Below are 14026 nucleotides of genomic sequence, written 5' to 3'. Positions count from 1 at the left end.
CACTACTCCTACGAGCAAATATGATCAATCCAAGAATTTTCACATTGTATCCAACCCTTATCAGCTCATGTGTACCCCCACCTGGCAAATCACACGAGACATTCACAATGAACTTCATGACTTAAGACTCCATAACCGATACCCAACCGTGGTTACCAAACCCCTTATAACAACTCGCGAACAAACGGGATTTCTAATGAAAACACTCCGCAGAGACTTTCTGATGCACGACTGATACTCCCAACAACCCTTAACTGCTCACTTTATCCAAACCTTCTGGTTCGTGAGTGTCATGGCTTCCAACAATGCACCAACACCGAAAGTACCACAAGCAGAAGAAATAAACAATCATGATCACTTGGCCCACAGCCTATGTCTGGAATGCTCCCGGTATTACACCGATCTTGTTGACATTCTGTCATTCACTTGGAAACTCACGACGAGCACCACGGGGGCCTAAAGATAATCAACCTTATTCCACAGCCTTGAAGGAACCCCATCAACGCCCCTCTCAATGCTAACCGAGCACAACAATGCCTTACTCTTTTACCACATACAATTCCTTTCATAATACAAGCTGCTACCAACGCAAAATCCGACGAACATATGGCCGCACATGACCCAAGAATGGGATAAACGGCCGTAATCTTGTTCCATGCATGTAATTCGAACAAAGTGCTCCATTGTTATCTTGTCCAGCCCATATACACCCCTCACGACAATATCTAATGAACTTACTTACCACAATACACACCCTTAGGGAACCCATAACCTTACCCAAAAGGAGTGAAGTACCCGAGTTCTAACGAAATGATGAACCTCAATCATTAACAAAAGAAATCCTCAAGAACGATCGAAACAAGATCTCATACCTTGATTGAGACTGAACAGACCCCATCAATACATGACTATCTCGATAAAACCTTGAAGGTTATCTAGATATGTTGCTAAGACTCTAGTTAGAACCATCAAAATACCAACCCTGCCAGCATGACATGCCAAAAATTAGATTTCATACAGATCTAATGTCCCGTCTGGAAAACTGAGCAACACAGTCCTAAATTCTAGACTCCCAATAACCAAGGACATCTTCCAAACTCGAGTCGAACTTGACGATAGGTCGATGAATCCATTGAACTTCAACTGATACAACCCAAAACTTTTGAAGAATCTCCACTTTGATGATGTATGAAATGACCAATGATCGATAACACATTGACACCTAATCCAGTGAAACAAAACCCACGCGGAGCTGAACATACCCATCTCAGAAACTGAATTACCGATCGACAACTGCCCAATCTAGACTGTAAATAGCAATCCATACAACAAGCTGACAAGTCCCTCAACAACCGATACTCAACTTGAGCAATCCTAACGCCTCCTCATCTATTCACTGGCATCCCAAAAAGGAACCAATGGCTACAACGAGATCATTGACCAAATACTTCCTGCTACGAGACAACTCGTGTATTTCCTGGACACATACATCCGATAGCCACTTGATCTACACCCCTAACTTGACCAAATCTTAAACCAAAATCCTACATACCCGCACCGCATACCCCTATGAACCATTCTTCCGACACCATAAAATCAAACAGATCGATGATCCTCCAAGCAGAATACCTAGTTCTCCCCTACTTAGGGTTCGAACTACCACCCACTAGTGTTGGAACCAAACCATATCTCAAACTGACTCAACCAGGTACAAACCAGCCCTGACTTTTGGAATGTATAACATACGCATGATGATCTTCCAGATAAGGACCAAGCAAACCCTAAGAGACTCCGAATCTTAGAAATTTCCAATCATAACCACCTTTAACATTAAGGATTTCATGCAAATGCATAAGCAAAACACCAACTTACTTTCCAAATATATACACTCCTCACTTGCAATCCCAACTGTCAATTCATCGCAAAAACAATCGTTCATAAATACCAAAATGCATCATTCTCATAGTCGGGATACATCAGAGATAGGCCTGGCAATGGAGCGAGTTTTGACCCTGATCCGATCCAAACCCTTAATAATTATATGGGTTTGGAGCATAGTTTTTGATCCGTTTACCCGTTAACGACCCGTACCCGCTAACCCTTTTATTAAAAGGGTCGGGTATGGATCATCACTGATCCGCTCCGTTTATAACCCGCCCCGTATAAATTTTAGAATTATAAATTTATATTTTATACAACCTAAAGTTTACTTTTAATTTTAATCGAAAGTCCAAAGAGAAAAGACCAAAGACTAAACTGTTTTTCCATAGAAATCGAGGACTCGACTTCTAGAATTTCAATATTCTAGCAAAAACACGATGTAATTTCGTTTATATTTCATCAACCAAACAGTCATTTATCAATCGGAAGAAAGTTTGCAATTGTTATTCTCTATCAATGCAATCGACGGTCAAAAACCAATCAGAAGTTACGAAAATGATTTTAATTTCAATTGAAAGTCATTCATAATGTGTTATTTAAATCAACAATTGTTTTATTTAATAAATGTTATTTTGAGGTTTAAGTAAAATGTGTTTGATTATTCAAAAAACTTACGGGTTACGGGGCGGGTTTGTATATCTGTTGATTCGACGAATAAGGGTATGGGTTTGATTATTCAAAACCCTGTGGGTTACGGAGCGGGTTTGGATCGGAACTTGAAATGTGTTAAACGAGTTTGGATCAAGGTTGATTCGCTCCAAACCCGCCTCATTGCCAGGTCTAATCAGAGACAACAAAAGTTGTCGCTACCGGTTCGCCTGAAACCATCAGCTAGCACCTGACCTGCCTATATTCTAAGAAGCAGACCATTGGCCTCATCACTAGGCATCCATACCAGAACAATCCTCCTACGCATTCCCATGCTTTCATACATCTGCCAAACACCATAGTCAACTAGCCCCATGTTGGGTTTACATCCCAACTCTAAAAGTCACAAGCCTACCCACTCCTTCCCCGAACTCAGAAAACTAGAAGGACATGACCCTCACCATAGATAGTGACATTCCAATCCATCTGCCAATCACTCATCCTCCGACCGAAATTCTCGATCCACTCCCAACAACTGCTTCTTTATTGAGTCTCGTGGCCCAACTGGCACTACTTGAACAAGGCTCCTGAGACCTAAAAATCAACTAAATTAGTTAGGTATGCACCATTCATACCCAAACTGACATGGCCACTAAAGCACAACAATCACCAGACTCATCCTTAGCCTGAACAACCATAACCAAAAGATTGATAGATACAGAAACACTGCCATGAGTCATGGTTATCCAACCATGCAATCTACCCTCAACCAGCTCCATAGAATCCTTGTAACTTCCTTGATTCGAGTATGGATCATGTGCTTCCAATAGTACGGGCTCAATACTACCTTCCATACCTATCCATACTTTCCTCAAGAATCATCCCAAGTCCTCTAAGTTACCTACTCATAATAGTACTTTGAACACCCACTAAACAGTGTAACAACCGTACAAAAGCACTTCCTAAGCTCTTCTAGGATCCACACCTCACCCTACCATCAACTGCCAAACGATCCCCATTGGTGCCAGTTAACTAATGTCTGAATACAATCACATGCAACATAACTTAATAACTTTTTATTAAAAGATTCAACCCTAAAACAGTTGGTGTTAAACAAGAGTTGCATCATAGGACCAAATCCTTCACTCAAAAATTATTTAACCCATGCAGCATGTGACTTAACGTATTCAGTTAATAGTTACTTTTTACCTGAAAGAGTCATACAACACTCAGCAAGAAAATGCTATAGGAAATAAGGCATCATGTATAAGGCAATTCTATCATGCAATACTTGAAGATCCCTATCCTACAACTAACATGTTGTTCTAACATACACATAATATCAAATAACGATGTGGGTAACTTGGGGTATACTTTCTTGCTCCACCTGATCGTACACATCACATCCTTCCTTGGTTGTTTTTTAAAACAATTTTGAAAATCAGTTTAAATACTTTTGCAGTTATCTAGTTTGAGTCTGGATTCACACGAATGTTCATCCAATTCTCCCAAACCAATGCTCTGATACTAACTTGTAACATCCCAAAAATCATAGAAATTTAAAATTTTCAAAATCAACCATTTAACATCATTGTTTACAAAAGAGTCATTGTTTCCAAAAACATTATTTCAAAATCAAAGTTTTCCCAAGACCCAAAGCCATAAAAACAGGAAGTTGTGCACGATCACGCCTTTGCTTTCCCACGATCCTCTGAAGTACCTAAAACCATAAACTAAAACAGTAAGCCAAAGCTTAGTGAGTTCCCCCAAAGTACCACCAGACAAGCATATAACTAGACAAATCATGGGTCCACAACCTCCAGGTTGGATTACCCCCGACCCACAACCTTGCGGTTGTAATGCCCCGACCCACAACCTTTCGGTTGGATTGCTAATACATAACAGGTCCACAACCTCCTGGTTGGATTACCCCCGACCCACAACCTTTCGGTTGGAATGCACTGGCCCACAACGTGTCGTTTGGAATGCCCCGGTCTGTTGACTGATAGCACAAAATAGTGCAATCTCAACCCCACCATACTATGTTGACATATACATTAAAATAACGTATATCCACCAATAAATAATCAGATAACTAATTAACAGACTAGCAGACAAATCTACAGATCACTACTGTATAGCAACATCCTATATACCAGGATATATAACTAAAGGGGCGGGCATTGGTTCCTTCAACCCACAGACATAGTGAGGAAAACTCACCTCACAGTCGGACGAATAGCTAAATAATAAACTGCTCCAAATACCGGCTCTACAGGTCACTTATTCAAGAGATAAAGACCAAGGCTTAACTATAACTCAAAATACAAAAAAAATAACCTTAAGTCAAACTTGATCAACCATGGTCAAAGTCAAAGTCAACGGTCAAGGTCCAAAAGTCAATATTTCTTCCCAGCGGAGTACGCCCTGCGTACCAAGAGAGTACACCCATCGTACTCTGATGTTGACCAAAATCAGGGCGCTAAACGCATACGCGCAACGTACCACCAGGTATGCCCAGCGTACGCAGCCCAGTCCTAAAACTTCATTAAGAGCTTATTCCATTAAGCCCTTACATCCAAAACTCATATCCAAGCCCAAAATTTGCCCCAAGTCATAAAGTTTCCAAATTTATGACTTTGCATGGCCATAAAGTTCTTAATGTCCAAAACCCTAAGTTCTTAACCCAATAAGACATCACAACTCTTGTATGGAAGGGATAGAAGGGACAATATCACATTTTTATGGTTCATAATAGCTCCATAATGGATAAAGTTTCCAACTTTATCCATTAGAATGGTCCCAACAAATAAGATCTAGTCTTAAGTCTCAAAGGGACCCAAAAGGGCATCTTTTTTCAACTTAATCCATTAAGTCCAAGTGTCCAACCTTCAGATCTGAATCAAAATGATGTTTAGATGGATAAAATTTCCAACTTTATCCATTACAAGGTCACAAACTTTCAAGATCTAAAATTTATGCACTTAAAGAGACAAAAAGCTCATAACACCCAAAACTAGCTAGATCTAACAATTCCATCATCAAGATTCAAACTTTATACCTCTAGAAGAAAGATGAAGGTGAACGAAGTCTGGATCTACAAGATCCAATGCAACCAACACTTCTTCAATGAGTTCCTTCTTCTCCAAGGTGCACCAAGAACACTTCAAAGCACTTAAAAGCACCGTATTTTTGCTCACAAGGCTCAATCTAGGGTTAGGGTTTCAAGAGAGGGTGTTGGAGAGGTGGAGGCTGAGAATTGAATGGGTTTGGGGAAGTTAAGGAGTTTAAATAGGGTTCAAACCACGAAAATAAGGTTTGGGAACTGATCGTGTATGCCCTGCATACTCCTGGTACGCCCAGCGTACTATGGATGCCCTAGCACGCCCTGCATACTCCCCGTACGTACGCGGCTAACCCAAAAATCGTCCTAACTTCAAACGGGTGTAACTTCTTCGTTCCAACTCCGTTTTCGACGTTCTTTATATCCACAGAAAGGTGTTGAAGAGCTCTACAATATTATCTAAATATCTTGGACTAAAAACTTCTCGAACAAAAATCCATATTTCATGCAAGGACCCGACCTATAACTTTTCCCTTTCTACCCTTCGGCCCCTATCACAATTCAAGGGTAAAATATATTAACTATCATTACCTCCTTCCACAAGGACTAACTTTGCCTCCTTAAGGCCCAAAACCTTACACAATCGACTTCTGGTCCATGACTCATAATTGGCAGGAAACAGGATGTTGCAAGAAACCAAACCCTAATTAGCAATTAAGGTAAATAATCCAAATTAGTAATTTCAAATACCAAGATAAATCCTCATTTGGGCAAAAGACCATTTTCCCCTTCTAAGTCCTCAACCCCTCACAGTTGATTAAAAGTCAACGGGTTAAAAGTAAAGGTCAATTTCTGTTGACTTACGCATTGCGTACTCCAACTCTACGCATGACGTAGAGCCTTATTCCAGAATACGGGGTCCATCTAGGCTACGCGTTTCGTAACCTTAAGTGTGCACTGCGTACGCCTCCGGATCCAAAACTTCATTTGAAGCACTTAATACATTAAGAGCTTTCACTCAAAGCTCAGATCTAATTCCTACTAGCTCCATAATGGATAAAGTTTCCAACTTTATCCATTAGGATGGTCCAAACAACAAAGATCTAGTCTTTAAGTCTCAAAGGGACCAAAAATGCATCTTTCTCAACTTAATTCATTAATTATATGTCTCCAACATTAAGATCTGAATCAATATGATGTTTATATGGATAATGTTTACAAATTTATCTATAACAAGGTCACAAACTTTCAAGATCTAATATTTATGCACTAAAATGACCAAAAAGTGGCAAATATGACAAACAACTAGATCTATGAAACCAATGAGCAAGTTATAAGCTTTTTACTCACAAAGATCCAGGAATGATGCAATCTTGTTGGATCTATACTTGAACTCTTCTTCTATACACTTTGTCACCACCTTTTCTTTAATATTCAACCTTCCAATAGATAAGTAAGCTCATAAATGTATTATCCATAAAATCCATGAAAATTTTAAACTTTTAAAACCAACCCAAAAACATAAATCGTTTACAACATAGTTTTCAAAACATGTTCCATATCAGAGTTTTTCCAAAATCATAAGTCCAAAACATGAGGATGTGTACGGTTATGCTTTCGCCTTCCCGCGATCCACTGAAGTACCTGAAACATAACCCAAAACTGTAAGCCAACGCTTAGTGAGCTTTCCCCCAAATTACCAACACAAAATACATAAAACAATAACAAACATCATGCATACAGAACCTTCAGTATGACTAGACCGCCGCACCGGGCCTTCAGTCTATCTGGACCGTCCTCCAGGCCTTCAGCCTGACTGGACCGCCTCGCAGGGCCTACAGTCTATCCGGTCCGCCCTGGGTGTCTTGGCCTTCAGCACAAAGCAGGACCGCCTCAACCCAACCAAACATAATATGTCGACATATACATAACTAATAAACATATAACCAGGAATCAGAAAAACAGAAAGATTTACAGATCACTACCTCCTGCTATCATCCTATCTACCAGTATACAAATCTAATAGATCACTACAGTACACAATCATACGATAAACCAGGATAACAATCCAAAGGGTCGGCCTTGGTGCCTTCGACTCGTAAGTGCAGTGAGGAAAACTCACCTCACAAATCCGAACAGATAGCAGAAAAGAATATTGCTCCACGAGTCCACTCTATAGATCACATATACAAATGGAAAGACCCAACCTTAGGCTTCACAACAAATACCCAAATTACCCCTAGGGTCAATCTAGGTCAAAAGTCAACGGAAAGTCAATGGTCAACGAAGAGTCAACCCAGCTGAGGACGCCGAGCGTACCCATCCTCTACGCCCCGCATACTCCGCCTTGACCAAAGAGCGGGAAGCTGACCTCCTACGCCCAACGTACGCCTTGGTACGCCCAACGTACACTGTGGCCATGCAAACTTCCAATAAGCTCTTAATATATCAAGTCCAAACGTCCCAATTCATATCTAAGCCTAAAAAGGTGTCCCAAACCATAAAGTTTCCAGCTTTACGGTCATGCATTCCTTAATAAACCCTATAACCCAAAGCCCTAGTTTCTCTTAACCACTTAAGACCTTTATAACAAGCATGCAAGCACTAAATGGGCCAAGATAGCATTTTTACGTCCTAAAGCACCTCAAATCTTCTGAAAGGACGGATCCTTTGGTCTTAGGGCAGCTCAAGCTCATCAAGGCCAAGAAAAAGGGACTTAAGCACATAACACTTCTAATGGCAAGATCTTAAGGAAATACAAGTAAAGGTTAGAGCTTTATACCTTTTGGAGCTTCCCAAAGAGGCAATGATCTCAGATCTACAAGCTTGCTTCCACAAAAATGATCCTCAATGGATCTTCTTCTTCCTTCTACACACCAAGAGCACACACTTAAGCTCAAAACACACACTCAAGGGCTAGGGTTTGCCAAAAACGTCTCAAGGAGAGGGAAGGCTGAAAAGGTGAGGGAAATGAGGCTATATGGATTATTATATAGGGGCTTAACCCTAAGATTTAGGGTTTTTCACATCTGGCAAGTAAGCCCCGCGTACATTGTTGTACGCCCAGCGTACTAGGGCGCGCCCTAGTACGCTAAGCGTACACATGTACACATGGCGTACTCCCACTTCTCCAGAATTACAACTTTGCCACTAGGGCTTCCAATGGGCACTTCCTTCTACATAGGGACCAAAATGCAATATAATAATATTCCAAGGTTGATTTTAGAAGTACCTAAGCACCGGGATGTTACAATGAATGATTCCAAGGCTTAATAAGAAGTGAGAGGAGGATAGGGTTTCTCAAGGAATGATCTTAGGTGATGGAGGTTGGTAATGAGAGGGTTTCCCATAAGTTAGAGCCCATAAATAGGGCTCAAAACCAAAGATTTAGGGTTTTGGTCTGGCGAGATTACGCCCTACGTAATCATGAATTACACCCCTGCGTAATTCATTAAACCCCGTTACGCCCTGTGTAACCTTTAATTACACCCTGCGTAATTTAAAATCTCCAATTTTGACTTTAACTTCAAACACCCATAGCCTCTTCTTTTCAACTCCATTTTCGGCGTTCTTTATATGCATGAAAAGGTATTGGAGAGTCCCACAATCCGATCTAATTACTTTTGACTTAGAACATACCTAACTAAAATCTTTATTCCATGAAAGAAGTCTGAAATATCACTTTTCCCATTTTACCCTTTGACTCCAAAACACAAACCAAGAGCTTGAATCACATAACCAATATTATCTACATCCAATAGGGTCTAAACCCTATTCTCTTGAAGTCCAAAGCCTTTATTTGATCCATTTATTGTCCATAATCCTGAAATAAGAAACTTATCGAAATAGTATGTTACAACTCTCCCCCACTTACACTGGATTTCATCCTCGAAATCCGTCTTTGTTAGGATCTCTAAAAACAACGCCAACGCATTCCATAAGCTTCCGCTAAACACTTAGAAATCAAGGCATCTTACAAGGAAAACGCGAGAGACCACCCGGAAACCCACACTGCCAACAAACAACCCAATAACTGGAAAATGCTCAACCATAACATTTTTCTCTATTTCCCTAACTGTAGAACCCAACTTCCAAAGAAAACCACTCAAGCCGGGAACTCTCTCAAAACTACAACCACAAACCAACTCTCATAATATACTCCCCAAAACTGGGAACCCATCAGTCTAAACTTCAAAAACCTTACCCTAAGACTAACGATCATTCAATAATTGAAATATACCCTTAGTTCCCTGACTAGGAACACCACCAAACCATGCAGAAAGAATACTCAAATATCCTGATCGTGAATTTCACTCAATCCCAAATACGGAAATTATGACCAAAAACCATAAATATACACTTGACTTCCTGACAAGTCATCACCAACCCGTTGCCCCCACGAGATTAAGGATCGTCAATCCAATAATTCTCACGTTGCATCAAAATCCCTCATAAGCTCAAGTATACATCCACTTGACAAAACACTCGATATAGTTACAACGAACTCTATGACTCAAGAGTTTAGAACCGATACCCAACATTTGTAACCAAGCTCCTAATAGACGGTCCTCAAGAAAACAGGGTTCATAATGAAAACATTTAGAAAGAAACTTCTTATGCACAATTAATAATCCCAACAAACTTTTACTGTCGACATCATCCAAACCAGCTGGTTACTGAGTCACCCGACTCCCAATCAATGCACTAACACCCGAACATGCTAATAAGACTAACGATATAAGACCTAAGAGTCTCAATCAAATGACTATCAGGTACCACCCATATGAATCATACAATTGCTGGTTCACAATACATCATGACACCTTCTAACCACTAAAACGATAGGCTCACGGTACTACGCCGATCATGTCGTCATTCCATCACTAGCCTAAAGACTCATGACCAGGACCACAGGGGCCTAAAGATACACAACCATCAACTCACCGACTTGTAGGAACCCAATCAACACCCCCCTCCATACTAGCCAAACACCAAGTGAGCCATACCTTCTATAACACACAATTCCTTTCACAGAACAGGCTGCCACCAACGCAAAATCAGACGAAAACATGGTCACACACAACCATAGAATGAGATAGGCTATTGTAATCTTGTTCCAACTCAAAGGCTATAACCTAAAAAAGAACCATGCCTATAATTCAAACCAAGTGCTCCTTTTCTATCTTGTTCAGTCCACATACACCCTTCTCGATAATATCTAATGAACTTACTATAATACACACCATCAAGAGAACCCAAAACCAACCCTAGATCTACTGCATTCCTTTTTCCTCACGACCTTACCTAAAGGGAGAAGTAACATTAGATCTAAAGAAATGACGAACCTCAATCGTTAACAGAAACATCCTCATAAATTTCTGAAACAAGGTCGTACCCCTTCATTAAAACTGAACATATTCCACCAACATGTAACTAGCTCGATAAAACTTTCAAAGTTATCCAGAAATGCTACTAAAACCCCTGGTCCAGTCAATCTGGATACCCCCTGATGACGTGACATGCCAAAATTGGATTCTACATAGATCCTAAGCTACACCTGAAAAACTAAACAACGTTTCCTCAACATTTGAACTTCCAATAACCAAGGACATCAGCCAAACTCGAGCCTGCTATAAATAAGAATTCCGCAACCAACAACTGAGGGTACCCATACCAAAAAACCAAAATGTACAATGTACATATTTTGACGATATATTGACACATCCATTGAACTTTAACTGATAAAACTCAAAACTTTCGAAGAGCCTCGGCTATCGAGAATGAATGAAATGACCAACGATCAAGAATGCCTTGACAACTACCCCACTAATCCAATACACTACTAAACAAAACCCATGTGGAATTAAACATACCCAACACTGAAGCTGATTTACGGATCAACAACTGCCCAACCTAGACCATCGATAGCAATCCATACTACGAGCTGAAAAATCCCTCAAAAATAGATACTCCACCTGAGTGACCCAAAGGTCTCTTGGTCTATTTATCGGCATCCCATAATGAATCGCTGCTACAATGAGCTCCTTGTCCAACAGCTTCCTGTCGCAAAGATAACTCCTGCATTCCTAAGTACTTACCTCTGATGGCAACATGCTCTGTATGCCCAACTTGATCAAATCTTGAACCAAAGTCTCGCATACCCGTACCGCACATCCCTATGACCCATTATTATGAAACCATAAACTTTATCGAATCGATGATCCTCCAAGCAGAATACCTAGTTCTCATCTACTTAAGGTTTGAACTACCACCAAGTGGCATTGAAAACAGGCCCAAAAATCAAACCGGTTCAACCAGATATATAGCATCCATGACCCTTGGAATGTATAACACAACGCAAGATGATCTTCCGGATAACTGCCTCTAACATCAAGAATCCCATGCAGATGCACAAGCAATACTCCTGACAGTCCATTCATAACACCAATTCTCTATTTAGAAACAGAGGATTACCACACACCTTGCCTAAAATCCACAACAATCAATTCATCGCTAGAATCATTCATAAATTCAAGAGGCATCATTCTCATAGTCAGGATTAATTAGGGACAATAAAAGTTTTTCGTTCCCGATTCACTTCCTTGATTCCTGAAAAAATTAACTAGAACCTGACCTAACTATATTCGAAGAAAGCATACGCTTGACCTCATCTCAAGGAAACCATACCACAAGTATCCTCTTGTGCATTCCCATACTGCCATACTTGTCACCAAGAACCGCAACTATCTAGCCACATACTGGGTCTACCTCCAAACTCTGAAAATCGCATGTCTGCTATCTCCTTCCTCCGGAAGCGAAAAGCTAGAAGTATATAACCCTTGTTGAAGATAATGACATCCAAATCCAGCTGCCAATCACTCAGCCTCCAGCTGTAATCCTCAAGCCGATCATCACAATCGATTCCTTCTTGAATCTTGCAACTCAACCAGCCCTACCTCGAGCAAGGACCTAGAGATCTCAAAATAAACTAACTCACCTAGGTCTGCACCATTCAAAACCCATACTGACATGGCCACTAAGGCCCAAGAATTCACCAGACCCATCATGAGTCTGAACAACCATAACCGATAAAGCGATAAGATCAGAAACACACTGTAGTGAATCATGGTGCTAAACCATACAATCTACCCTCCATAAGCTCCTTAGAATCCCTAGAATCCTCATTGATACGAGTACGGATCCTGTGCTTTCAGTAGTACAGGCCCAATACTACCTTCCACACCTATATGTACTTTTCCTCAATAATCGTTTCGGATCCTCTAAGTAACTACTCATGTCTACTACCGTCTGATCCAGTCATATATAACCGCTCTTAACAAATACACACTGCTAAACAACAGACTAATTCCTCTACGTCACTTCCTAGGCTCTCCCAAGATTCCCACCTCATACAACAATCATCTGTTTAAGAGCTCCTACTAATATCAGCTAACTACCTCATGAATACAATTACATGCAACAAAACTTAAATAATATTTCTAATAAAAGATACAATTCTACAACGGTTAGACTCAAAAGAGAGATGGGCAATAAGGCCAAATCAATCATTCTAGAATTATTAAACCTTTGCAGCATGTAACTTAACACATTCATTTAATAGTTAGCTCACATCAATATGGGTCCCACAAAGCACAAAGCAAGCAGCACTCAGGCAGTAACACTCTGTAGGCCATAAAATATAAAAAGGCATCCTCCAACTAACTTGCTTATGCGATGTTGGGAACTTCTACCAACACTGTTGGTTTCATTATGCATGCAAATAATTTACAAAACGGGATCACATAGACTGTCGAATAAATTATTATACCCTAAGCCCAAAACTAGACAAGGAATAGGAAATAAGGCCAAATCAGTCCTTCTAGGGCTATATGATCCTAATCGTATACGATTTTTAAAGAATACACTTAGCAATCAATTCCACCAACATAGATTCCAAATCTGTCATTGCACCCAATTCCTCCTAGGCTACAAAGCATCACAACCCATTGTCATTCTATCCAACATCTGAAATCCATACTAGCATGTTGTTTCAAAATCTCATTAAACATGCACATACATACATCTCTTCTAGCATTCTATCATGCAATCCTGAGTAGATCCGTAGCCCTAATCTAGCAAGTAATTCTCATATATTCATACCCAAAAAATAAGCATAACACATGTATGGGTATTTTGGGAAATACTTACCTGAGCTTGGCTGATTGCATGCATCACGCTCCTTTTTCTTAGAAAACCTTTTTAGAAAATCATTTTCTTTTAAAAGATTTTAGAAATCCTTAGTTTTAGTTCAGATACACCCGAGATTTTTCTTAAATGCCTCAAACCAAGTATCGAATACCAACTTGTGACGTCCCAAAAATACCAAGTAAAATTTCAATTTAAAATAAGTTAAAACCATTCCTTTATTACTCC

This window comes from Lactuca virosa, chromosome 6 (assembly GCF_052849685.1).
Source record: "Lactuca virosa cultivar CGN04683 chromosome 6, Lactuca_virosa_CGN04683_v6, whole genome shotgun sequence".
In the NCBI taxonomy this organism is placed as follows: domain Eukaryota; kingdom Viridiplantae; phylum Streptophyta; class Magnoliopsida; order Asterales; family Asteraceae; genus Lactuca; species Lactuca virosa.
This window is presented reverse-complemented; position numbering follows the sequence as displayed.